The 24,375-nt window shown below is 41.8% G+C and overlaps 1 pseudogene; it reads left to right on the top strand.

Moving 5' to 3' along the window:
- LOC128507015 (sialoadhesin-like) overlaps positions 1–24,375 on the top strand; it is a 191,344-nt pseudogene that overhangs the window by 94,764 nt on the left and 72,205 nt on the right.

The following is a 24,375-nucleotide window of genomic DNA, read 5'->3' as shown; positions in this document are numbered from 1 at the left end:
ATCCAGACAGTACAGTAGTAGTACAATAAAATATTCTAAAACTAGTATTCAGTTTGTAAGATCCTTGAACCTTGACAGATACACAGACACAATGGTGAGGCCTAACGGAAACAGCATGTTTTTATTGCAAAAAATGGGGAAAGGATTCAGGAACAGTGGGGGCAAGCCTGAATCCTTGGCATCATAGCCATTTCCTGGGCTGCAGTGGTGGCATGTCTAGTAGCTGTCATTCTTCAATTGCTGCAGTGGCTATACCAACTAGCGAGGCGACTTAACATTGAGGAAATATCTGATTTACTTTTAGCAGCTAAGTTGCAAAGACTGTTTTAAGATGGAGGCAAGAGTGACAGGGCAGCTTGCAATCCTCCAGCGGCTGACACCCAGTATCTTTTGAAGCAGTGGCGGCAGGTGGAAGTTACAAGTGATCGAGCTGGTAAAGCTAACACAGCTGTCACCCTCCAGTTGCCAAAGCAGCTATCCCAACTAGAAAGGGGGCCCTTAAAGTCATTCAATGGCCGTTTCCTTTAGACAGCTAAGTCACGATATCTGGCCCTAAACAAAAATGAAATTGCCACGACAGCTAGCACAGTCCTCCAGCGGCTGAACCTCAGCAAATGGTTGAACATCAGAGAACAATCCGCACGCCTTTAAAGTCCATGGGGCACATGACATGGCCCTCTGCATGTGACCCTCACTCTACTGACCCTCAAACCCCTAACTTATTTCCATGCCTCCCTTTTAAAGAGCAACAATAGCCTAAGGTCCTTATCTAATAATCTAATGACACTCCTGCAGAAGGGGAGGCATCATGCCAAATGATCTCTCTGAAGAGAGCGAGGAATTAATAAAAAAATTAGGCATATTTCATAATGCTACCTGACCTGTGAACACCTACAGTACACCAGGGATAAAGTAAGATCCTTCATAAAACCAGCACAATCATATTTTATCAACAATACATGCTTTGAGGAAAGTGGAGAGTGCAAGTGCAAGTTTAGCAACCAATACAGTAAGCTCGCGGCTGGCTATCATCCACTAGTTTTCACTTAAATATTCTTAAACCTCTCATATTTCTTTTAGATCCTCCTAAAAGTGTCTCAGTGTCCATGAGCCCCTCTGGTGGGATAGCAGAAGGCAGCTCAGTGACTATGACCTGCAACAGTGATGCTAACCCTCCTGTGCAGACCTACTCCTGGTATAAAGTGAATCAAAGTTCACCTGTAGGATCAGGTCGGAGTTACAGCTTTATATTTAGCTCCAACAGCAGTGGATGGTTTTACTGTGTGGCTCAGAATAAATATGGGACTCAGAAAGCCGCTGCAGTGCCTCTCACTTTAATTGGTATTTATTTAAAGTTATTATAACAAATAGCACTTTGTATCATTAATAAAGGTGAATTATACATGAATAATATCTATTTGCCCACAGAAAGCAGGAGTGTGGTTCTGTATGTAGTTCTTACAGTCACATGTGGATGTGCATGTTTATTTGCCATTGGTGTTTTATACATTAGGTAAGTGTATGGATTTTTCATGAACTCAACTTACATCATATCAAATCAGGCATCAACTCACATCTTGAGTGAACTGCGTTATGCATATTTTTAGATTCTGGGTTCAATGAGCACCATTTTGATACCAAGTGTATCAATGTCTCATGCCCAGTTGCAGAGATACAGTACGACCTGAGCTAATTAGTTTAAAAGGAGCTCGCCTGAACAAAACACTGAAATTTAAATTTTTTAAATATTTAAATAAGGATTATGTGATTTACAGTAGTAAGATAGAAGGAACCCACAGTCCCATTTTAACACCAGATGTCCCTGGTAGTCCTTGGATAGTAGTGCATTAAAGCAATGTTTAGAACTAAAACTTTCTCAATATTGTTGAAGGACCAAGAAGGTAAGGTATTTACCAAACAATTTATGCCAAAAACTGTATATTTGATACATTAATTGGACAGGTCATGTATATATGTGATATGATCCAACTGATTATTCTTACTTTTTAGAAAAAAGGAAAGAGTTGGTTCAGCTGATGATGCCAAGTCTGGTCAGGTAAGTAAACTTTAACAAGGCAGAGCCACACACTGTATCTAATCTATTGATCTACTGACCCTGTATCAGCCAGAGGGTCGAGGGACTTTGCATGATTAAATATAACGATACTAGCAAATGTTCACTCACAGAGTGTGATCTGAATCTCAGCTTTTTTAAAAAACACCAATCACATTCTTTAAAATCTTCACACAGGATGTTCGATCAAGTCCTCCTGATGAGACATACACAGCTCTTGATCTTCAGACCAGGTCCTCTAGTGAAGTGTATCAAACTCTTGCAGTAAGTGTCCTCACAGTCACATTTCACTGAGACATGCAGATCTGGAAGAGCTTCCCAAAACACCAATCATATTCTTAATAATCTTAACACAGACGGTTTACTCGAGTCCTTCTGATGACATATACACAACTATTGATCTTCAGACCAGATCCTCCAGTGATGTGTATAACACACTTGCAGTAAGGATCCTCATAGACACACGTCACGCAGACATTCAGATCCAAAAATAGTCACCCAGAATGATGAACGCATAATTTATTTCTCTTTCTCTCACGCAGATGGTTGACTCAAGTCCTGATGACACGTACGCATCTCTGGACTGTCAGTCCATCTCTTCTGATTATGACACTTTAACAGTGAGTGTTTCCATTTGATCACTTTGCTTGTAATCATTGGATTCAGCACCAGGCTGTGTCCAAAGTAAAAAAGTTTAGGCCACAGTGTTAAGCAATTGAGGCCAAAATGGTGTAATGCTATTAAAGTACTGCTTTGCTATCTTAGAAAAGAGCTTTTGCTCTTTTGATCACATACAAAAAATAATCATAATTCTTCTATTTTAGATTTCTGTAGTATTGTACTTTACGTTTGTGTCTGCTTAATATTTCCACTTCAAGCCTTTTGTCACAACTTCTGTTTTTAGAATTCAAGAAATCAAAAGGGAGATCATCAACTTTAACAGCGTGTCCTGAGAGGGAGAAAGAGAGAAAGAGAGGGAGAGAGAGAGAGAGAGTATTTATGTGTATTGTATGTGTATTGTATGTGACTCTACAGTATGTGGTTTTGATAGACTCATTTTCTAGCTGTGTCCTGTAGGTTTTTGTCCTATTTTAATGATTAAATTTGATAAAAAAAATATCTAACAATTTGACATGCTGTGAAAAAAGTGTGCTGTTAGTATTTTGTATATTTATACAATAAATTGCAGTATGAAATGCAAACGTTTTGTATGGTTTATTAGTAACATGGTTGTTACGGAATGTTAACACCAGTGACCGGTGTGCACCTAAATCTTTTCTTGCCCCTCACTCACTCCAAGGGTTCAATAAGTAGTTGATCTCCCCTTCAGTAGAAGGGGCTGGCTGCTAGATTGGGCACCCCAATGAGTCCAGAATGCAAATCTGGAGTTTGGCAACCGAGAAGAATTCATGGCAGATGTTAAACTAGAGAGTGGCATTCGAGTCAGATTTACTGAGCACCGTCATTTAATCACCACATCAAAGACAGCCTTTAAAAGACTGCATGAGCTGCTGCAGCACTTTTGCTTTTGCCAAGAGCCAGTCTTTGTAATCCAGCCACTGCTGCTGCATGAGTTTGGACACAACCTGCTGGGCACTGCCTCTGGACCCATACGTTTAATTCATCCAGTTCATTTAAATGCACACTCTCATCTAGTGCTGCTAATATAATAAACGGCAAATACGCTAATTCTTTTCCACCTGTTTTTCTTTTTCTTTCCATTCCAAGACACCTGGCGATTGAGCCAGCTTCAGTAGGCAACCTCACCTCTTCAGCTTCGGGAGGCCAACCCTGTGAGGATCCTGAGGTATCCAGAGAAGAACAAATTCCAGCTGTATTCTGCTTCATTAATCGTAGTATTCTTCTTCACAGATTAGAAAATGTAGTAGGAATTAAGGGTACAGCCCTCTCCTGGCTCAGATCCTATTTGACCGATCGGTATCAGTATGTAGACTTAAATGGTAATTATTCTGCATGTTTTTTAGTGGAGTTTGGTGTTCCACAGGGTTCAGTTTTAGGCCCACTGCTTTTTTCCCTTTACATGCTTCCTCTGGGCAACCTAATCCATAAACATGGTATTAGTTTTCACTGTTATGCTGACGACACACAGTTATATGTCTCAGCAAAACCTGACATATAAAATACTACTTTTGACATATAAAGCATTAAATGGTCTTGCACCGCAGTATCTGAGTGAACTACTAGTGTCTTACGATCCGCCATTCCTACTTCGATCAAAGGATGCAGGCTGCTTATCAGTACCGCATATTATGAAAACTACAGCTGGGGGCAGAGCTTTTTCTTACAAAGCCCCAAAGTTATGGAATAGTCTTCCAAACAGTGTTCAGGACTCAGACACAGTCTAAGTGTTTAAGTCCAGGCTAAAAACCTATTTATTTAATCAAGCATTTTTATAAATAGAGTTGCCTCAGGTAAAGAAGCAGATCTGGGGGACTCATGGACGTAGGGTATTATGGTGAGCTGGTATGTTTAGATTTACATTTAGCAGACACTCTTATCCAGAGCAACTTACTTTTTTTTATCTCATTACACATCTGAGCAGTTGAGGGTTAAGAGCCTTGCTCAAGGGCCCAACATTGGCAACTTGGTGGTTGTGGGGTTTGAACCTGGGATCTTCCGAACCATAGTCCAATGCATTAACCACTGAGCTACCCCTGGCCCCTATGCTAAACCCCTGGCTCAGATGCTGTCCTCCCCACTCTCATTGATCACTCCGGTTTATTGACGGTGAGGTGCCCTCATGTCTGTGTTTCCTTCTGGCTCTCCCTTTTAGTAATGCTGTCATAGTTAGTCCTGCCGGAGTCTCTGCTTGCACTCTACAGTAAATATACATTCACAATATACATTATGTGACTATGACCAGACTAACCTAACTGTTATCTCTCCTCTTCTGCTCTTTCTCCCGCTCTTTCTTTTCCCTCTCTCTTCTTCCCTCTCTCTGTCGAGCTACACATGTCATTCCTGAGCTGCCAGTGATCCAGACTCCCCGTGCCCTCCGGACCTGTCTGACCCATCCTGGTGCCACGTTTCTGGTTGGAGATCTCGTCACATGGATGCTCCATGTGTCTCTTTGGGATGCGTCTCATGTCTGGCGATGGTTCTCTTTACTTAGACTTTACTACTACTTAGATGGCCTCGACTGGTGTTGGCAGCTGTTTCTCTGAGGACTTGACCGTTCGATAGTTCAGGACTGGAACATCATACAAGTCTACCTGAGTTTTCAATAACTAACTGGACTCCATATTAACATCAATTAACATCAACTGTTATGCTGAACTGCCTGCCAACTAACACACGGTATGAATGCAGATCAATTCCTGCTCTCTATTTCACCCAAATGAGGATGGGTCCCCTTTTGAGTCTGGTTCCTCTCAAGGTTTCTTCCTACTACCATCTCAGGGAGTTTTTCCTTGCCACTGTCGCCCTCGGCTTACTCACCAGGGACTGACCATTTTGATTCATACACATTTAAATTCCATCTTCTTCTTTGCCTTTTGGCTGTTACCTTTCAGGGGTCACCACAGCAAATCATCTGCCTCCATCTAACCCTATCCTCTGCAACCTCTTCTCTCACACCAACTAACTTAACATAAATCGCCTTTTTGGTCTTCCTCTAGACCTCCTGCCTGGCAGTTCCAACCTCAGCATCCTTCTACCGATATATTTACCATCTTTCCTCTGAACATGTCCAAACCACCTCAATCTAGCCTCTCTGACTTTATCTCCAAAACATGTAACATGGGTTGTCCCTCTGATGAACTCATTCTTGATCCTATCTATCCTTGTCACTCCCAAGGAGAACCTCAACATCTTCAGCTCTGCTACCTCCAACTCTGCCTCCTGTCTTTTCTTTAGTGCGACTGTCTCTAAGCCGTAAAGCATCGCTGATCTCACCACTGTCCTGTACACCTTTCCTTTCATTCCCGCTGATACTCTTTTATCACACAACACATCTTTTCTGGTGTGTTGTTTCTCCACCCATTCCAACATGCCTGTACCCACCTCTTCACCTCCTTTCCACACTCTTCATTGCTCTGGACCATTGATCCTAAGTACTTAAAGTCCTGCACCTTCTTTACCTCTGCTCCCTGAAGCCCCACCGTTCCTCTTGGGTTCCTCTCATTCACATACATGTATTCCGTCTTGCTGCGGCTAACCTTAATCCCTCTGCTTTCGAGAGCGTACCTTCACCTCTCCAAATTTTCCTCGACCTGTTCCTTGCTCTCGCTACAAAGCACAATGTCATCTGCAAACATCATAGTCCATGGAGACTCCTGTCGAACCTCATCTGTCAACCTGTCCATCACCACATCAAACAAAAAGGGGCTCAGAGCCGATCCTTGATGCAGACCCACCTTCACCTTGAACTCTTTTGTCACACCTACAGCATATCTCACCACAGTCTTACAGCTCTCATACATGTCCTGCACCACTCTTACATACTTCTCTGCCATTCCAGACCCTCATACAACACCACAGCTCCTCTCTCGGCACCCTGTTGTACGCTTTCTCTAGATTTACAAAGACACAATGCAACTCTTTATTACCTTCTCTGTACTTTTTCATCAGCATCCTCAAAGCAAATACTGCATTTGATGTACTCTTTCTAGGCATGAAACCATATTGCTGCTCACAAATGCTCACCTCTGCCCTTAACCTAGCTTCCAATACTCTTTCCCACAGCTTTATTGTATGGCTCATTAGCTTTATGCCTCTGTAATTGCCACAGCTCTGCACATCTTCCTTGTTCTTAAAAACCGGCACCAATACACTTCTCCTCCATTCCTCTGGAATCCGCTCACTCTCCAAGATCTTGTTAAACAAACTAGTCAGAAACTCTACTGCCACCTCTCCCAAGCACTACCATACTTCCACAGGTATGTCATCAGGACCAAGAGCCTTTCCACTCTTCATCCTCTTCAACGCCCTTCTCACCTCACTTTTACTAATATTTGCTACTTCCTGCTCCCCAACAGTCATGTCTTTTACTCTTCGTTCTCTTTCATTTTCCTCATTCATCAACTTTTCAAAGTACTCCCTACATCTTTCTATTATTCTCCTGGTATCTGTCAGCACATTTTTATCTCTATCTTTAATCACTCTAACCTGCTGCACATCCTTCCTATCTCTATCTCTCTGCCTTACCAATCTGTACAAAACCACCTCACCCTCCTTACTATCCAATCTAGCATACAAGTCCTCATATGCTTTTTGTTTGGCCTTTGCCACCTCTACCTTTTCCTTACGTTGCATCTCCTTGTAATCCTGTCTACTCTTTTAAGTCCCACTTCTTCTTAGCTAGCCTCTTTCCCTGTATACACTCCTGGACTTCCACATTCCACCACCAAGTCTCCTTGTCCACTTTTCCCTTACCCGATGATACACCAAGTATTCAATTCAATTTTTCAATTCAATTTTATTTATATAACGCCTTTTAACAATGGTCATTGTCTCAAAGCAGCTTCACAAAGATGAAAGAAATTAAAAAAATAATAATAATAATAATAATAAAATATTAATAATAATAATAATAATAAATTGTGTATGTGTGAGAAAAATGTGTCTAGATAATAACGAGATGAATGAATGAAATTCATGATGAGCAAGCCAAGGGTGACGGCGACAGTGGCAAGGAAAAACTCCCTGAGATGGCAAAAAGAAGAAACCTTGAGAGGAACCAGACTCAACAGGAAATCCATCCTCATTTGGGTGATAACAGATAGAGATGATATAACACCATGTGTGTTATGCAGCTGAGAGTACAATATAACAGAAATTCTTTAAATTAACATGAAGTCCAGTTCAGCATAGGGATGAGTCAGTAGGTGCAGAGGGCAGATGGGTTCTGGATCACTGGGAGCACAGGAGCAGGATGTGTAGCTCCAACCATAAGCAGAATTCAGCTGGAGCTGGTCCTTCTCTGGATGCCTCAGGATCCTCACAGGGTTGGCCTTTATCTACTGAAGCTGGTACAATCTCCAGATGCCTCGGGATGGGTAGAAAAGTACAGAGCAGATGGAGAGAATTAGCGTAGTTGTAATTCAGAATAGATGTACTGAAGTATGAAGTTATGGGATGAGTTACGCGTATGCCAGATTAAAGAGATGCGTCTTAAGTCTACTTTTAAACTGGGAAACTGTGTCTGAGCCCCGAACACTGTCTGGAAGGCTATTCCAAAGTTTTGGAGCTAAATATGAAAAAGCCCTACCCCCTTTTGTAGATTTTGAAATTCTGGGAACTACCAGAAGTCCAGAGTTTTGTGATCTTAAGGAGCGTGGCGGATTATAGCGTTTTAGAAGACTGGTTAGGTATGTGGGAGCTAAATTATTTAAAGCCTTGTATGTAAGTAATACTATTTTGTAATTAATTCTAAACTGAACAGGTAGCCAGTGCAGGGATGATAATATTGGGGTTGTATGATCATATTTTCTGGATCTGGTGAGAACCCTGGCGGCTGCATTTTTGACTAACTGAAGCTTGTTTATTGAGGATGCAGGACAACCACCTAGTAATGCATTACAATAGTCCAGTCTGGAGGTCATGAATGCATGAACTAGCTTTTCTGCATCAGACACGGATATGATGCTCCTAAGTTTGGCGATATTTCTAAGATGGAAAAAGGCTGTTTTTGTGATATTGGAAATATGATTTTCAAAGGACAAGTTACTGTCTAATATTACACCCAGGTCTTTTACTGTTGAGCTAGTAGTAACAGTACATCCTTCTAAACGCAGGCTGAATTGTGAAAGCTGTTGTGTGCTGGTTTTTGGGCCGATGAGTAATATCTCTGTCTTGTCTGAGTTTAGTAAAAGGAAGTTATTGGTCATCCAATCTTTTATGTCCTGGACACACTCGGTTAATCTAGACAATTTAGGTATTTCGTCTGGTTTTGTTGAGATATATAATTGGGTATCATCAGCATAACAATGGAAACTAATCCCATGTCTTCTAATGATGTTACCCAGGGGAAGCATGTATATTGAGAACAGCAGAGTTCCTAAAACTGACCCTTGTGGGACCCCATATTTCACTGGCATTACACCAGACAGTTCTCCATTTAGGTCTACAAAATGGTATCGATCAGACAGGTATTGTAAGGGTCCTCCACTAGAGGTCACTGTTTTTATTTTGTAGTTTTTGTTGGCCGACTCAGTTTCCCAGCAGGCACCTCGGTCAGGTGATGCAGTGCACACCTGAACCGAGGTAGCCATCAATTAATCTATAAATAGCTGTTTAGACTGGGAAACTGGGTCGAGCATTTTTGGGAATACCACTGTCAGTTATGTGGGCATTTTGGTTTGTTTTTGTTATCTGTTTAATTTGTACTTTGATTTTAGTTGTGTTGACTTGGGCTCTCTTATTGGCAATGTCTCTGTGTATGTTTTGTGTGTCTGTGTTAGTGGAGCTGATTCAGTCCTGTCCTCCTGTGTTCTTGTGGTTAGCTAGAGCAGGTAAGCAGTTAGGTGTATGTGTGGCTAGGAGCATGATTAGCTAAAAGCTATGTTGAGTTTATAGTACAGTTACAGTACTAGCATGCTTCTAGCCATAGCCCCTCTGTGTCTCTAGCTATCCTGTGTTTCCTCTCCCCCGAGTTGCCCAGTGAGCCTAGCCTTTGATGTGTCCCCTAGCCTAGCCTTTGATGTGTCCTCAGCCTAGCCTTTGATGTGTCCTCAGCCTAGCCTTTGATGTGTCCTCAGCCTAGCCTTTGATGTGTCCTCAGCCTAGCCTTTGATGTGTCCTCAGCCTAGCCTTTGATGTGTCCTCAGCCTAGCCTTTGATGTGTCCTCAGCCTAGCCTTTGATGTGTCCTCAGCCTAGCCTTTGATGTGTCCTCAGCCTAGCCTAGCCTTTGATGTGTCCTCAGCCTAGCCTAGCCTTTGATGTGTCCTCAGCCTAGCCTAGCCTTTGATGTGTCCTCAGCCTAGCCTAGCCTTTGATGTGTCCTCAGCCTAGCCTAGCCTTTGATGTGTCCTCAGCCTAGCCTAGCCTTTGATGTGTCCTCAGCCTAGCCTAGCCTTTGATGTGTCCTCAGCCTAGCCTAGCCTTTGATGTGTCCTCAGCCTAGCCTAGCCTTTGATGTGTCCTCAGCCTAGCCTAGCCTTTGATGTGTCCTCAGCCTAGCCTAGCCTTTGATGTGTCCTCAGCCTAGCCTAGCCTTTGATGTGTCCTCAGCCTAGCCTAGCCTTTGATGTGTCCTCAGCCTAGCCTAGCCTTTGATGTGTCCTCAGCCTAGCCTAGCCTTTGATGTGTCCTCAGCCTAGCCTAGCCTTTGATGTGTCCTCAGCCTAGCCTAGCCTTTGATGTGTCCTCAGCCTAGCCTAGCCTATGATGGTCCCCTAGCCTAGCCACTGGGTATCCCTTGTCTGTGTTTCCTCTCCCCCTAGCGTCCCAGTGTGCCTAGGTTTAGAGTGCGGTCCCTCCGGGCTTTGGAGTAACGACTAGCTTGTGAGTGCTGCCTCGCTTAGTCTTGGAGGGCTGCCTCGCCTAGCCACTGGGTAGTCTTTGTCTGTGTTTCGGTGCCCCTATTCCCTAGTGTGTTTAAGCTATTAGGTAAGTATAGCTTAGTGCATGTTGGGGCTAAAGACATGCTTAGCTAGGTGTATGTGTAGCTAACTGCCATGGTTAAGCAATGCTTAACCATGTTTAGCTAAAAGCCATGCCTAGCTGATTGCCATGTCTTTAGCCCTTGTCCTGTCCCTCTCTTGGTCTCTCGTCTCGTCTTGACGTGTCTCCTGTCTTCTCTCTTGTGTCTCCTGTCTTCTCTCTTGTGTCTCCTGTCTTCTCTCTTGTGTCTCCTGTCTTCTCTCTTGTGTCTCCTGTCTTCTCTCTTGTGTCTCCTGTCTTCTCTCTTGTGTCTAGTTTCAGCTCCACGCCTCGTTTGTGTCTTGTTACGTTTGTCCCCTGCCTGTGTCTCGCCAGAGGACGTGATTTGTGTCTCCTCCTGCCTGTGTCTCGCCACAGGACGTGTTTCGTGTAACCCCTTGCCTGTGTCTCGCCACAGGACGTGTTTTGTGTCTCCTCCTGCCTGTGTCTCGCCACAGGACGTGTTTCGTGTAACCCCCTGCCTGTGTCTCGCCACAGGACGTGTTTCGTGTAACCCCCTGCCTGTGTCTCGCCACAGGACGTGTTTTGTGTTTCCTCCTGCCTGTGTCTCGTCACAGGACGTGTGTTTGTTCCCCTGTCTGTGTCTTGCCAGAGAGCCCCTGTTAGCACAAAGTTAAGTATGGTTTGAGTTTGTTTGTTCTTTTGTTTGTCTCTTTATTTATACTTTGTTTAACCTTTATTAAAAGACTCTTTTTTGGTTAACACCACCCCTCTGCCTCTATGCCTGCTCCTTCCGCCCACGGCGTTCAACACCTGCCACAACACCCCAATCATGACAGGTATGATCTAAACCATTTTAATGCCTGTCCCTGAATACCTATGTGATTTTGTAAGCAATCTATGAGAATGTTATGATTTATAGTGTCGAATGCAGCACTAAGATCAAGCAAGACTAGAATTGAGGTGCAGCCTTGGTCCGAAGCTAAAAACAAGTCGTTTGCAATCTTAACTAGTGCAGTTTCTGTACTATTATCAGGGCTACTATATGATGGGGCCTGAAACCGGTACTATATGATGGGGCCTGAAACCTGATTGAAATTCTTCAAGGATGTTGTTTTCCTGCAAAAATGTGCATGTTTGAGCTGATACTACTTTTTCTAATATTTTTTATATAAAGGGGAGGTTTGAAATCGGTCTATAATTTATTTCATTTGCGTCTAAATGGTTTAGGGACGTGACTTGGATATAATGAAGAATTAATAATGTTTAAAAGTGGCTCTCCAACTGTATGCATCACTTCTTTTAAAAATCTGGTTGGGATTGGGTCCAACAGGCACGTTGCTGAATTAGCTGAGGTGATGAGTTTATAAAGCTCTTCCTGTCCTACACCTGTAAAGCACTGAAAAACTAAATGTGAAACTTTAGGCTGAACTAGATCATGAGATGCTATTAGAGGTTGAACTTCCGTTATTTTCTTCCTTATGCTATCGATTTTTTTCATTAAAGAAGTCCATAAAATCTTCACTACTAAAATGTTGTGGAGTACTCTCTGCAGGCATCTTAGGTTTTGTTAGGCGGGCTACTGTACTAAATAAGAACTTGGGATTGTTTTGGTACTTGGGATTGTTTTGGTAGAAGTACCCTCCTACCTGTCTCCCTGATCACATTGGCTGTAGTTGTCCAGTCAACTGAAAGCACCTCCTGATCACCCATAGCCTGTCTCAACTCCTCCCTAAAGGCTACACAGCATTCTTCCTTTCTCAGCTTTCACCACTTTGTTCTCTGCTCTGCCTTCGTTCTCTTTACCTTCCTCCCCACCAGGGTTATTTTACACACCACCATTCTGTGTTGTCTGGCTACACTCTTCCCTACCAACACTTTGCAGTCACTGATCTCTTTCAGATTACAACGTCGACACAAGATGTAGTCCACCTGAGTGCTTCTGCCTCCACTCTTATGTCACCCTATGTTCCTGCCTCTTCTGGAAGAAAGTATTTGCTACTGCCATTTCCATCCTCTTTGCAAAGTCCACCACCATCTGTCCTTCTACATTCCTGTCTTGAAGACCAAACCTGCCCATCACATTTTCATCACCTCTGTTTCCTTCCCCAACATGTCCATTGAAGTCTGCTACTTCATCTAACTCACTCCAGAATGGCTACTTCTCTTCTAACTCACATCCTACCTGTGGTGCATAGCCACTAACAACATTGAACATCACCCCCTCAATTTCCAGCTTCAGACTCATCACCCTATCTTATACTCTTTTCACGTCTAGAACGTTCCTTACAAACTTCTCCTTCAGAATAACTCCTACTCCATTTCTTTTCTTATCCACACCATGGTAAAACAATTTGAACCCTGATCCTAAACTTCTAGCCTTGCTACCTTGCCACCTGGTCTTCTGGACGCACAGTATATCCACCTTCCTTCTCTGCATCATATCAACCAACTATCTTGCCTTCCCTGTCATAGTCCCAACATTCAAAATCCCTACTATCACCCTTAAACTCTTGCCTTTCCTTTTCTGTCTCTGCATTCGGACACGCCTTCCTCCTTAATTTAATTTAATTTAATAGATAGATAGATAGATAGATAGATAGACAGAAACTTTTTATGCTATTAATGTTTGTTTTGCAGCTCTCTCTCTCTCTCTCTCTCTCTCTCTCTCTCTCTCCTGTTGTCTTTACTGTATGATTTGTGGAGCTTCTTACTTTGTGAATTTAGTGAAAACATGAGCTGATTTGCAGTGGACAGTTTCTTACACATATGTCTGCATTAACAACACATTTATCTGTTGCAGAAGTTGTTGTCTCCCAGAATGGGTTGAGTTTAGATTACACACGGAGCTACATCTGTGCTCTAAAGGGATCTACAGTGACCATGGGCTGCAGATACACACATCCATATGGTTACACAGCTCACAGAGTTTTCTGAAGCAGAGAGTTGGTAACAGATAGGTAAGATACATCACCAGAAATAAAATTAAACTTAATTTATCATATACCAATTAATTTGACCACTCCTGTAGAATTTGTCATTTAGGAAGTAAATTATCTCCAACGGAAACATTTATTACCATATTACCACCTTCAAACACTTCAAATGCACCACTGTGTTTATGTAAAGCAGATCCATGCAGAAATGTAGTGAAGTAGAAAGCACAATTATTTTTGTAGCATGTAGTCGTGTGAAGGAAAAAAGTATCCTACACGTTGCAAATATAACAAAAAGCTTTTGTAATAAAAGGGGTATTGCAATGTCATTGTGCAATCTTCTAACCTCAGAGCTGCTTCTTCTTTTCTGATTTATTTTGCAGCACTAATCATGTGCTGTGAGTGAGTGTGTGTTTACACATCTTACATTCCTCACTAGGTTAACTAACCGTAAACTACACACCTAAACATTAAGTTAAAGTTTAGGATCATAAAATGCTGCCTTACTGTGAATTAGTAATGTTGGTTATGAGCCACCATTTAAATTTTAAGTTTATCTGTGTAACGATGCAGCTCTCATGAGGGGCAGAATCGAACATAAATGCTACCCCGCAGAGTTCTGAACAGCCAGAGGCGCGGCCAGATAGACATGCGGTTGCCAGGCAACTCTGCCACAAGGCAAACAGCAGGAACATGCCTTACCGCGACGTGTTTATTTAAGAGTCCTGATACCTTCACACTTTGTGCGATCATTTAGGTAGCATCGGTAAGGTATCAGGTCCAGAGAAAAAAGAAAGAAACAAAGAAAGAAAGGAAGAAAGAAGGAAAAAAGGAAAAGTACACATAAAAACACAAACCCTCTTACACTCCTATAAATCTTCAGTAAGGGCATAGGCCCCAGGAGGATATACATTTTATTTTTAGTTACCAGAACCTCATCCGGTTTCTCGTAGATGGCAGAGCTTTGTTCATTTAGTTCACAATTAATAATTCCACGCCATTTTTAAACGGAAAGGTCCTAGGCATACCATGAGCACTCTCACAAACTCCTGTTTTAGCCACCCTCTCTGAAGTCCTGCATTAAGGGCTGTTATAAACATCATAACACCTTCACCATCACCACACCACGCAACAGTCTGAACCCGATAGCTTTATAGCTCCTGCTAGATATATACTCAGCAAAAAAAGAAACATCCCTTTTTTCAGGACTGTGTATTTCAACAATAATGTTGTAAAAATCCAAATAACTTTACAGATCTTCATAATAAAGGGTTTAAACAATGTTTTCCATGCATGTTCAATTAACCATAATCAATTAATTAACATGCACCTGTGGAATGGTCGTTAAGACCTTAACAGCTTACAGAAAGTAGGCATTTAAGGTCACAGTTCTAAAAACGCAGGACACTAAAAAGACTTGTCTACCGACTGTGAAAAACACCCAAAGAAAGATGCCCAGGGTCCCTGCTCATCTGCGTGAACGTGCATTAGGCATGCTGCAGGGAGGGATGAGGACTGCTGATGTGGCTAGGGCAATAAATCGCCATGTCCCCACTGTGAGACGCCTAAGACGGCGCTACAGGGAGACAGGAAGGACAGCTGATCATTCTCGCAGTGGAAGACCACATGTAACAACACCTGCACAGGATCGGTACATCCGAATATCACACCTGCGTGACAGGTACAGGATGGCCACAACAACTGCCCGAGTCACACCAGGAACACACAATCCCTCCATCAGTGCTCAGACTGTCCGCAATAGGCAGTCCATGAGGAGGAGATGCACTGCAGTACTTCAGGCAGCTGGTGGCCACACCAGATACTGACTGGTACTTTTGATTTTGAGCCTCCCTTCATTCAGGGACACATTGGGAAACATTTTTAGTTTATGTCTTATGGTGTTGACTTTTTTAGTGTTCATACAAATATTTCCACATTAAGTTTACTAAAAGTAAAAACAGTTGAAAGTCAGAGGACGTTTCTTTTTTTGCTGCGTATATAAGATTTTGTGCTAGATAATGCTAGAGCACACATTAAGTAAAAAGATGTTACTGTATTTCTACTAAATACTGCACACAGGAAATGACTTCATCCACACAGTGACTAGAGTTAGAAGCCTTTCATGTTCAAGTTTTTCCTTTAAAATGTTTATTTTAAATGAATGCTTTCGTATAATGATAATTGTAAAGATGATAAACATGCTTATTATATTTGGTTATCATCACTCTTGTGTGAGGATGCTAGGATCAGTAACTAAATATTACACATCAACAGGAAACTCTGAAATATATTTCAGATATACAGCGTACATACAGAGAACATTGTTTTGCTTCCCCTAGAAGTGGACTGAGTCGTTTCCATAGTAACACAAAGTAATGTGCAGCTGTACCAAATTAGAAAAAAGTTGCATGTGTGGGTGTTTAATGTGTTTCTTAATTTGTAGCGGAAGGAAGAGCTACATCAGCTATGAAAGATGAAACATGCCGGGGTGTGTGTGTGAGTAAGTCAGCATCACATTTTAATGTGTACAAGTTCTACATTTTAAAGACTCAGAGCTGCTCCTGGTGTTTCTATGTGTTTTTCTCACTCGGAGATTAAAGGTTAGAAAGATTTACTTTTTTCACTTTTAAATTGTATGAAGTAATTACTCATTTATTCCATTATAACTAACCCTTCTATTCACTTTTGAGACTCAGGTCAAATTGACCCAGTATATTAAACATGACTGAAATATCATGAGGGGCCACTGTAGCATTCTTCTTTAACAGCTTTAGCAGGCTAGCAGCTTGTCTAGGTTGTCTACTCCTGCTTTGGTGGTTTTGTAGTCAAATATGACCTCTGGCTTATGGTACTCATGGCTACTTATTGTTCCATCCCTTTGTAAAGTGCTCATGAGCACCATTTTTTTCCTTTTTTGGTATGTAATATAACAGGTCAGTGTTAGCCGTGAACATGAAGTGGGAGAAATGGACTGACCTTTTCTTTACAGTTAGAACCTCAGGTGGGAGCTCCATCATATTTTTTGGCTTGTTTCAACTATAGTCAGCTTTTTTTTTTTAGAAGCACCTGTCCCAGTTGAACGATGTAAAAAAAAATGTTACAGGTAATGTTGTGATTAAAGAGGGCTTGTGACATATTTAGTGCCACTCATGTCCTCATGTTTCTTTCAGCAGCTCAACCTTCTGGCTTCCCTGTATGAACTTGCCATTTCTATATATAAAATGAAACAGCATCAAAGGCAGCCCAGATTTTGATGCCATATCATGCTGGTATAGAGGGCACATCCTTCTTGAAAAGGGCAGCAGACTCTAAACCTCACAAGCCAATTATCTACAGTTACATTGGGTCCAGGGTTGTAAAGACGGGAAAGTCGGTTCACTCACTGGTCCAATGAATTAGTTTGCAGGTGGACACATAATAAGGGTGTAAAGTGTGGGGAAGTGAGAGCAAAACTTATCTTTGCTGTGTGTGTGCATGGGTGTGTTTGTGTGCATGTGCGTGCGTTTCTGTGTACGCAGATCAAACTGACACTAAGACCACATAAATGATGTACAGTAAATGTGTGAACAGTAGCATATGTGCTCAATTCGTATATTTGTTTATTACGGGAAATAAACTAAGGCCATTGAGTTTCAGTTTGAACATGTAAAGTTGTTCCATTTTTCTTCTTGTAAAAATCTGAAACGGTTTTCAGTTTGACGTTATTATACAAGGGTCATACAAAAATTACAATATCATACAAACAATGCAATAGTCAAATATAAATTGATGGTTTTGTAATTTTTATTAAAAACATTGTCTCAAAGCAACATAAGCCTTTTTCTAAATCATGGTTATTTAATTTGTGTGGAGTGTGTACAAATAATCTGATTTGTTCACATTTGGAAATGAAGTTGTCTGAGTCTCACAGTAATGCTTTCTAAAATAAGAAACAAGTCTCTCATGGGTATGTGCGTAATAATGTCACATTAATAAGAGGATGTTCAGTTATTTACTCTGAGTTATTCCCCACATACTGAATTGTACAACACACACAACACACACCTGTAGTAAACAGTTACTGTCACTGTCAACACACAGCACCCTGCTTTACAATGAACACACTGTAGATTTAAGGGTGTTTTAATGACATTAAAATTGAAAATTATTTTCTTATCTGTGATGATTATACAGGAAGTAGTGATGATGTCATTTAGATTGACTCCTCCCTTTTCCCTAATGTTTCTGCTCATGGTTTCAGGTGAGTCATTTGTATATGTATACTGGTTTGTTTTTCATAAATGACAGTATGAACTGACAGCATGGGTGTTGGTGCCAGATGGTAAAAATAAAAAATATCTGGGTAAAAATGCTTTGTTGGTGCAAAAGTACTTTGCTGTAACCCTGTTCCCTAAAAAAGCGGGAACAAGATGCTGCTGTGTGTATTAAACACGCCAAATTTTGGCTTATATAACCTTAGTCAGGTGACGTCATCTGATGAAGTGCACCTGCAGGTTATAAATAGGAGTGAAGCGGAAACATTTCTCAGATAATTTTTTCTGAAAGGACGCCCAGTCATGCAAGCAGTGCTTTTTCAGGGAACAGGGTTATAGCAAAGTAACCCGAGACATTCCCTTTCAAAAGCTACACTGGATGCTGCGTGGAAACGCTATGGGAACGAGAATACCAACGCTGCCACACTGCAAGTGTCTGGACCCCCAGGGTTGTGTTGTGTGTGCGCAGAATAGCCAAGGAGGTCTCAGATCTAACTCTGGGAGGCTGACTCGAGGACCTGTAAGCCCGGAGTAGCATGAACATCCAAACTATAGAATCTAACAAATGTGTGCGCTGAGGACTAACCTTCCGCATAACACACTGTTATTTTGATTGATGAGGCAATCCGCCTGGACGAATGAGCCCTGATTCCTAGAGGCGAAGTGTGACCACGCGCCTCGTAGGCTAGGGCAATAGCATCTCTCTTAAAAGAAGTAACTATAAGAAAAAACATCTTAAGGGTCAGAAGACAAACAGGCGCTGACTCTAGTGGTTTGTAAGAAGTGTCAACCAGACCCCATCAGTCAGAACATGACAAGCCGAAATAGCGGCTATGTACATTCTGAGGGTACTAGGGCATAAGCCAGAGGGCAACTTTTCTTGCAGAATTCCAGCACTGAAACAATTCGCCAGTGGACTGGGGCTACATGTTTCGCCATGCACCACCGCTAGCTTATTCAAACAGTCTGCCCTGGCGATTATGTACGGGACTACCATGGTGTTGGGCCAGGAGTAGCTCAGTGGTTAAGGCATTGGACTAGGGTTCGGAAGATCCCAGGTTCAAACCCCACAACCACTAAGTTGCCACTGTTGGGCCCTTGAGCAAGGCTCTTAACCCTCAATTGCTCAGATGTGTAATGAGTTAAAAAAAAAATTTAAGTCGCTCTGGATAAGAGCGTCTGCCAAATGCGCAGATGTAAATGTAAATGTGTTGGACACTAGGACATGGTAGCTTCAGCTGCTGAAGGTGTTTTAGGGCCAAAATATAGCCATATATTTTATAAAGCGAAATAAAGGCATCATTTCAAGGCAATTAATGTGCCACGCGAGAAGATGGCCACTCCAGCCTCCCTTGGCCTGGACAGCCATCTAAGACCGCACCTCAGCCCATGAGGGAGGCGTCTGTCATTAGCGTCTTGCGACAACAAAATGCACCAAGAGTGGGACCCAAAGTCAGAAACCGGGGTCTGAACCACATAGAAAGGGTATGAAGCCATCTTGCGGGTAACTCATATTGGATCCGGGGATTGACCCTTGAACAAATCCGCTGGCTTTTAGCCAGAATGTACATCGCCCTGTGGGACAGGAACTCGTCCTGTGCCTTAAGCAGAACCTGGTACACTAGCTTATTCAAGCGGCGTGAGCACAGTCCGCCCTGGCGATTATGTACGAGACTACTGTAGTGTTGTCCACCCGCACTAGGACATGGTAGCCTCAGCTGCTGGAGGAGGTGTTTCAGGGCCAAAATAAAGCCATCAGTTCGGGGCAATTGATGTGCCACGCAAGAAGATGGCTGTAATGATCTCATGTGCAGAAGGCCCAAAGGTATCACCGTGAATGCAGCTGCCATGAGACCTAAAAATCTTTTAAAGTGATGAACAGTCACTTTCTGGCCTAGCTTGGTTTCCTTCAGGGTGTTGGAAATAGATTCGACACGCGCAGGAGACACCTGTGCCTGCATTGCGATCGAATCCTACGTGAAACCCAAATATGTTGTGTTCTGAGCAGGAAAAGAACGCTTTTATGGCGGTGAGTTTTAATCCTAAAGAATCAAAAGGAGCTAGGATGACATGCTTATGTCAGAGCGCTAGCTTCTGCGACATCAGCCAGTTGCCCAAGTCGTACAAAATACAGATGCCACCAAGTCCCGACTCTTGAACATGGCGGTGAAGGAATTTCCTGAAGGCTTGTACATATAGCTTTGCCTCCCAAAACCTAGTGGCGGCCGAGTTAACGACGTTGCCAAACAGTCCGGAAAGTGAGATGGGGCCTCGCTGTGGAAACCATCACAGTTATAGAACGGCCAATAGCACGGGCCGTCTGCTTTGTTGCACAAAGAGACAAGTCTTTGGCTCAGCAAAATTCCAAGAACGCCCTATCCTCAGAAGCCCCGCCAGAGCTCAAGTCTTTCAGCAGGTCAGCCTGGTAAGCCTGCAAAACCACCATGCTGCCTGAAAAGCTTTTCCCCCAAGGAAAGATGAAAGTCTACACGGTTGGAAGGAAGTGTTGGCTTTTTCAGGGAGGATCATGTCCCAGGAGAGAGATAGCCCGCAAGCGTCTCTTGTATCTGGGGCATCATCATATAACCCCACGCTTCCGCATCACGCGAAAAACATGGGATGAATATAGCTTGTTCCATGATAGGGTTAACCCATCATGGAGGTCGCTAAAGAAGGGGAGAGAGCGTCATTTTGGCTCCAATCCCCCACCCAACAGCCCGGCCACCCAACAGAAACGTGTTGTCTAATTTCGAGTGCTTTGGGTTTTAATTTTTACCTCCGTGGACGCGAGAGGGGATGACTCTCCTGTCCATTCACAAGAAGCGCTGGAACATGCTTAAGAAGTGGATGCAAAATTCTGATCTGGCGAGAGCGCGAGAGAAGGGAGAGAAGACATCGTCTTGTGCACATCTGCCAGATCCTCAGGAATGAGCCGCAGCTCGGGCCTTTTCTTTAAAGAATGCGAGCCGCGCGCGAAGCAATTTAAGCGGGAGGAGGTCACAATGCTCACACTCTCCCTGAAGCCCGAAAAGAGCGTGATTTACCCCGAACACTCAAAGCAGAAAGTGTGGAGATCGCCCCCCCAAAAGAGGTTTATCACACGGAGGGACGCATCTAGCTGAAAATTCTGCCATATCGGTTAAACACTTTCTTAATTTTTCTTGTTTACACACACACACACACAAACACAACAAAGCAGTCCTGAAGACAAAAAGATCTTAGGAATGTTTCCGGTTCACTCCTATTTATAACCTGCAGGTGCACTTCAACAAATGACGTCACCTCACCGAGGTTATATAAGCCAAAATTTGGTGTGTTTGATACACACATGCTTCACAACCGGCAACACAAAAAGATGTTCCCATAGCGTTTTCACGCAGCATTGAGTGTAGCTGTTGGAAAGAAACTAGGTTAAGCTGAAAAAAAGGCAACAGTACCTCAAATAACATCCAAAGAGCATCTCTGGATGTGCAACATGTTGAACCTTGAAGCAGATAGGCAGTAGACGACCACACCTGGTGCCAGTCCTGTCAGCTAAGAACGGGAAACTGAGCTACAATTTACATGGATTTACCAAAAATGGACAATAAAAGGGAGCCTTGAAAAATGTAGCCTGGTGTGAAAAATGTAGCCTGGTGTGATGAGTCTTATTAAAACATTAAAGCACAGATTCATCCTGCCTTATCAATGGTCCAGGCTGGTAGTGGTGTAATGGCGTGGCACACTTTTGGCCCCCAAGTACCAATTAAGTATTTTTAAATGCCAACAATTTTTCTGTTGCAGGAGTTGTTGTCTCACAAAATGGGTGGGGTGTGTATTACACACCAAGGTACATCTGTGCGCTAAACGGATCTACAATGACCATGGGCTGCAGATACACACATCCACATGGTTACACAATTGAGAGAGGTTTCTGGAGCCGAGAGTTGGTTACAGATAAAGAGCCTCCTGATCTATCATTAGACCCGAAGTACAGCGGCAGGGTTCAGTACCTTGGAGACAATATGAGTGACTGCAGGCTCAGACTGAGTGGTGTAACAGAACAGGACCAAGGCAAATACTACTTTAGGTTTATATATAAACCTACAGAAAAGTATCAAGGTAGAGATGGAGTTGAACTTTCTGTCACAGGTAAGATACATCAGCTAAAATAACACACTGTACTTTAGTCATCATAAAATAATTAGTTTAACATCACTTGTAGAGTTTGTCATTTGTCATGTTTATTTAAACATTTCTCTCTATAAAGAGCTGTGTAAGAATTAACATTAGCTTTAGTTATCTAGGCAGTTAACAGCAAGGTGTACAGGTGTATGCTAAACATGTAAAATATTCATGTGAACACTTTCCAGGTAAATATTTTTTTGCCTGCTCTGCACTGTGTGGTCTAATATTTTAATGGCTCGTTGACCACAAGATCAGCAAGGTCCACAGGGTTTAATGTTTTTCCGCTTGCACCACGGGCGCTTCTAGGATCTTCAGTTAATGGTGGAACAGCCCCCAAATGTTTAACACATTTTTGGCTTGTTAAGAATCAGAACTCAAATGAGTCTTCTTGATCACACACACACACACACACACACACACACACACACACACACACACACACACACTGTATAAACCCTTTTCTATGTTTAAGTACAATCAGAATTTTTTTTTACAGAAAACAGCATATAACTTATTAGTAGTTACATTGATTAGCAATTTAAACAACACACCTACTGTTCTGTATGAGGCTGGACAATAGAATAAACTGTGTGGGCCAATAATGTCAAACACTTATTTGTTAATTCTTTGACAATACTGCTGCTTTTTGTCGGAAACTGGCAGACATAAAAATGTGAAAAATATTCTGGGGCGATGACTTCAATCAATGTTGGGAACACAGTGTTAATGTGCCTGAGAGGCTGCCGATGTTCTATTCTTACCTGATGCTCATTTGGAGACCTACTCACATGTGACTAAAAAAACCTTCCATCTACAGTTAAATATTAATATTATAACTTTGATCATCATGTTGTCTAGTTTAATTAAGTAATTTAGTAAGACAGTAAGTTCTACATTCAACCCCTTAAAATGTCATAGCTCCTATGGCAATTTATTCAAATTCATTAATAAAGCCAAACATTGTTTTAATTGAATTAAACAAAGTATCTTTTTATTATCTTTTTTTTCTTCTATTCATTAAAAAATAACTTTTTCTAAATTAAAGTGACAAAAACCCTACTTTAAGTCTAATAAATGTATTTTATGATCTGGAAAATTTTTTTACAATACAATATTTATTACAAAAAGAACAGGATTTTTCTATGTCTGTAAATCACACTGCTATGCAGTTATAATGAGTGCATTAAATGCTCTCTGTCACTATTTTTAATCATTGCGCTGAAAGACTGGGAGGAGCTGAAGGAGACGAAGTCTGCCATTATTTTCATATGAAATTTAAAGGGGACGTGGGAGATCACAAATTTGTGTAAAGTTTATGGAGAATTTTTCCCCCCCTTTAGTGGCCTAGCGACACCCAGGGCTTGCACAAACTATATCTCTCATAGTTAACTAACTGTAACCTTTATGTCATAGTAAGTCTCTCTCTCTCTCTCTCTCTCTCTCTCTCTCGCTTTCTCTCTCTCTTTACTGTGCATGTGCTGTTTTGTTGCTGTCTGTAACCCTCTTAATGCTAGTTATCATACAGTTACATTTCAATAGTCAGCAGGGGGCGATAGTACACCCTTCAAATACTTCAAATGCACCACAGTGGTTATGTAAAGCAGCTCCAAGTAGAAAGCACAATTATTTGTGTAACATAGTGGAGTAAAAGGGTAAAGTATTCTCTAATAGAAGAGCTTTAGTAAAGTCGAGATAAGCAAAATATGTAGGTAAGTATAGTAAAATAGTCAATTTAATCAGTAACACTTTACTGTAGTAACCTCTGATTAAAAGAGAGAAGTCTGACTGCAGACAGATGAGAGTTATTAGTGATCAGGTGACTGAGGAGGTGAGCTTGCCCACAGGTCTGAGAACTGTTATTATTGTACACATGAGGTTATTATTATTATTATTATTATTATTATTATTATTACTACAGAACACATATCTCCAGTTGCATGTGAAAAAGTAAAAATATTGTAGCAGAGTGCAATCTTTAAAAGGCTTACAGAGAATTAATCAACCTAATAGATTTCTAAACAGTAAAATGTCAATATAAGAAAGTAAATGATAAAGATAGGAAAAATAGTAACAAAAAAAAACTGAAAAACTGGCAAAAATCACAAAGAGAAATCATTAGCAAAAGTGAAAAGTGCTTAATAAGGGCATACACGATACACTGAGTGAGTATTTGCTAATAAGTGTGAGTACTTGTGATACAAATATATGCAGCAAAATGTAGAAAATGAGTGTATTACTCAGTGCAGAGGTTGTTGTTTGTTGTCACTGTTCTAGTGTACTTCATTAAGATTCCTGTTAAAATAGTGCATGACAATCAGATTTCATTATGCAATTAATCATGAAATCATCTGTTTTAAGTGCTTTGTTTATAATAATATTTT

This window comes from Clarias gariepinus, chromosome 18 (assembly GCF_024256425.1).
Source record: "Clarias gariepinus isolate MV-2021 ecotype Netherlands chromosome 18, CGAR_prim_01v2, whole genome shotgun sequence".
Classification (NCBI taxonomy): Eukaryota; Metazoa; Chordata; class Actinopteri; order Siluriformes; family Clariidae; genus Clarias; species Clarias gariepinus.
This window is presented reverse-complemented; position numbering and strand designations above follow the sequence as displayed.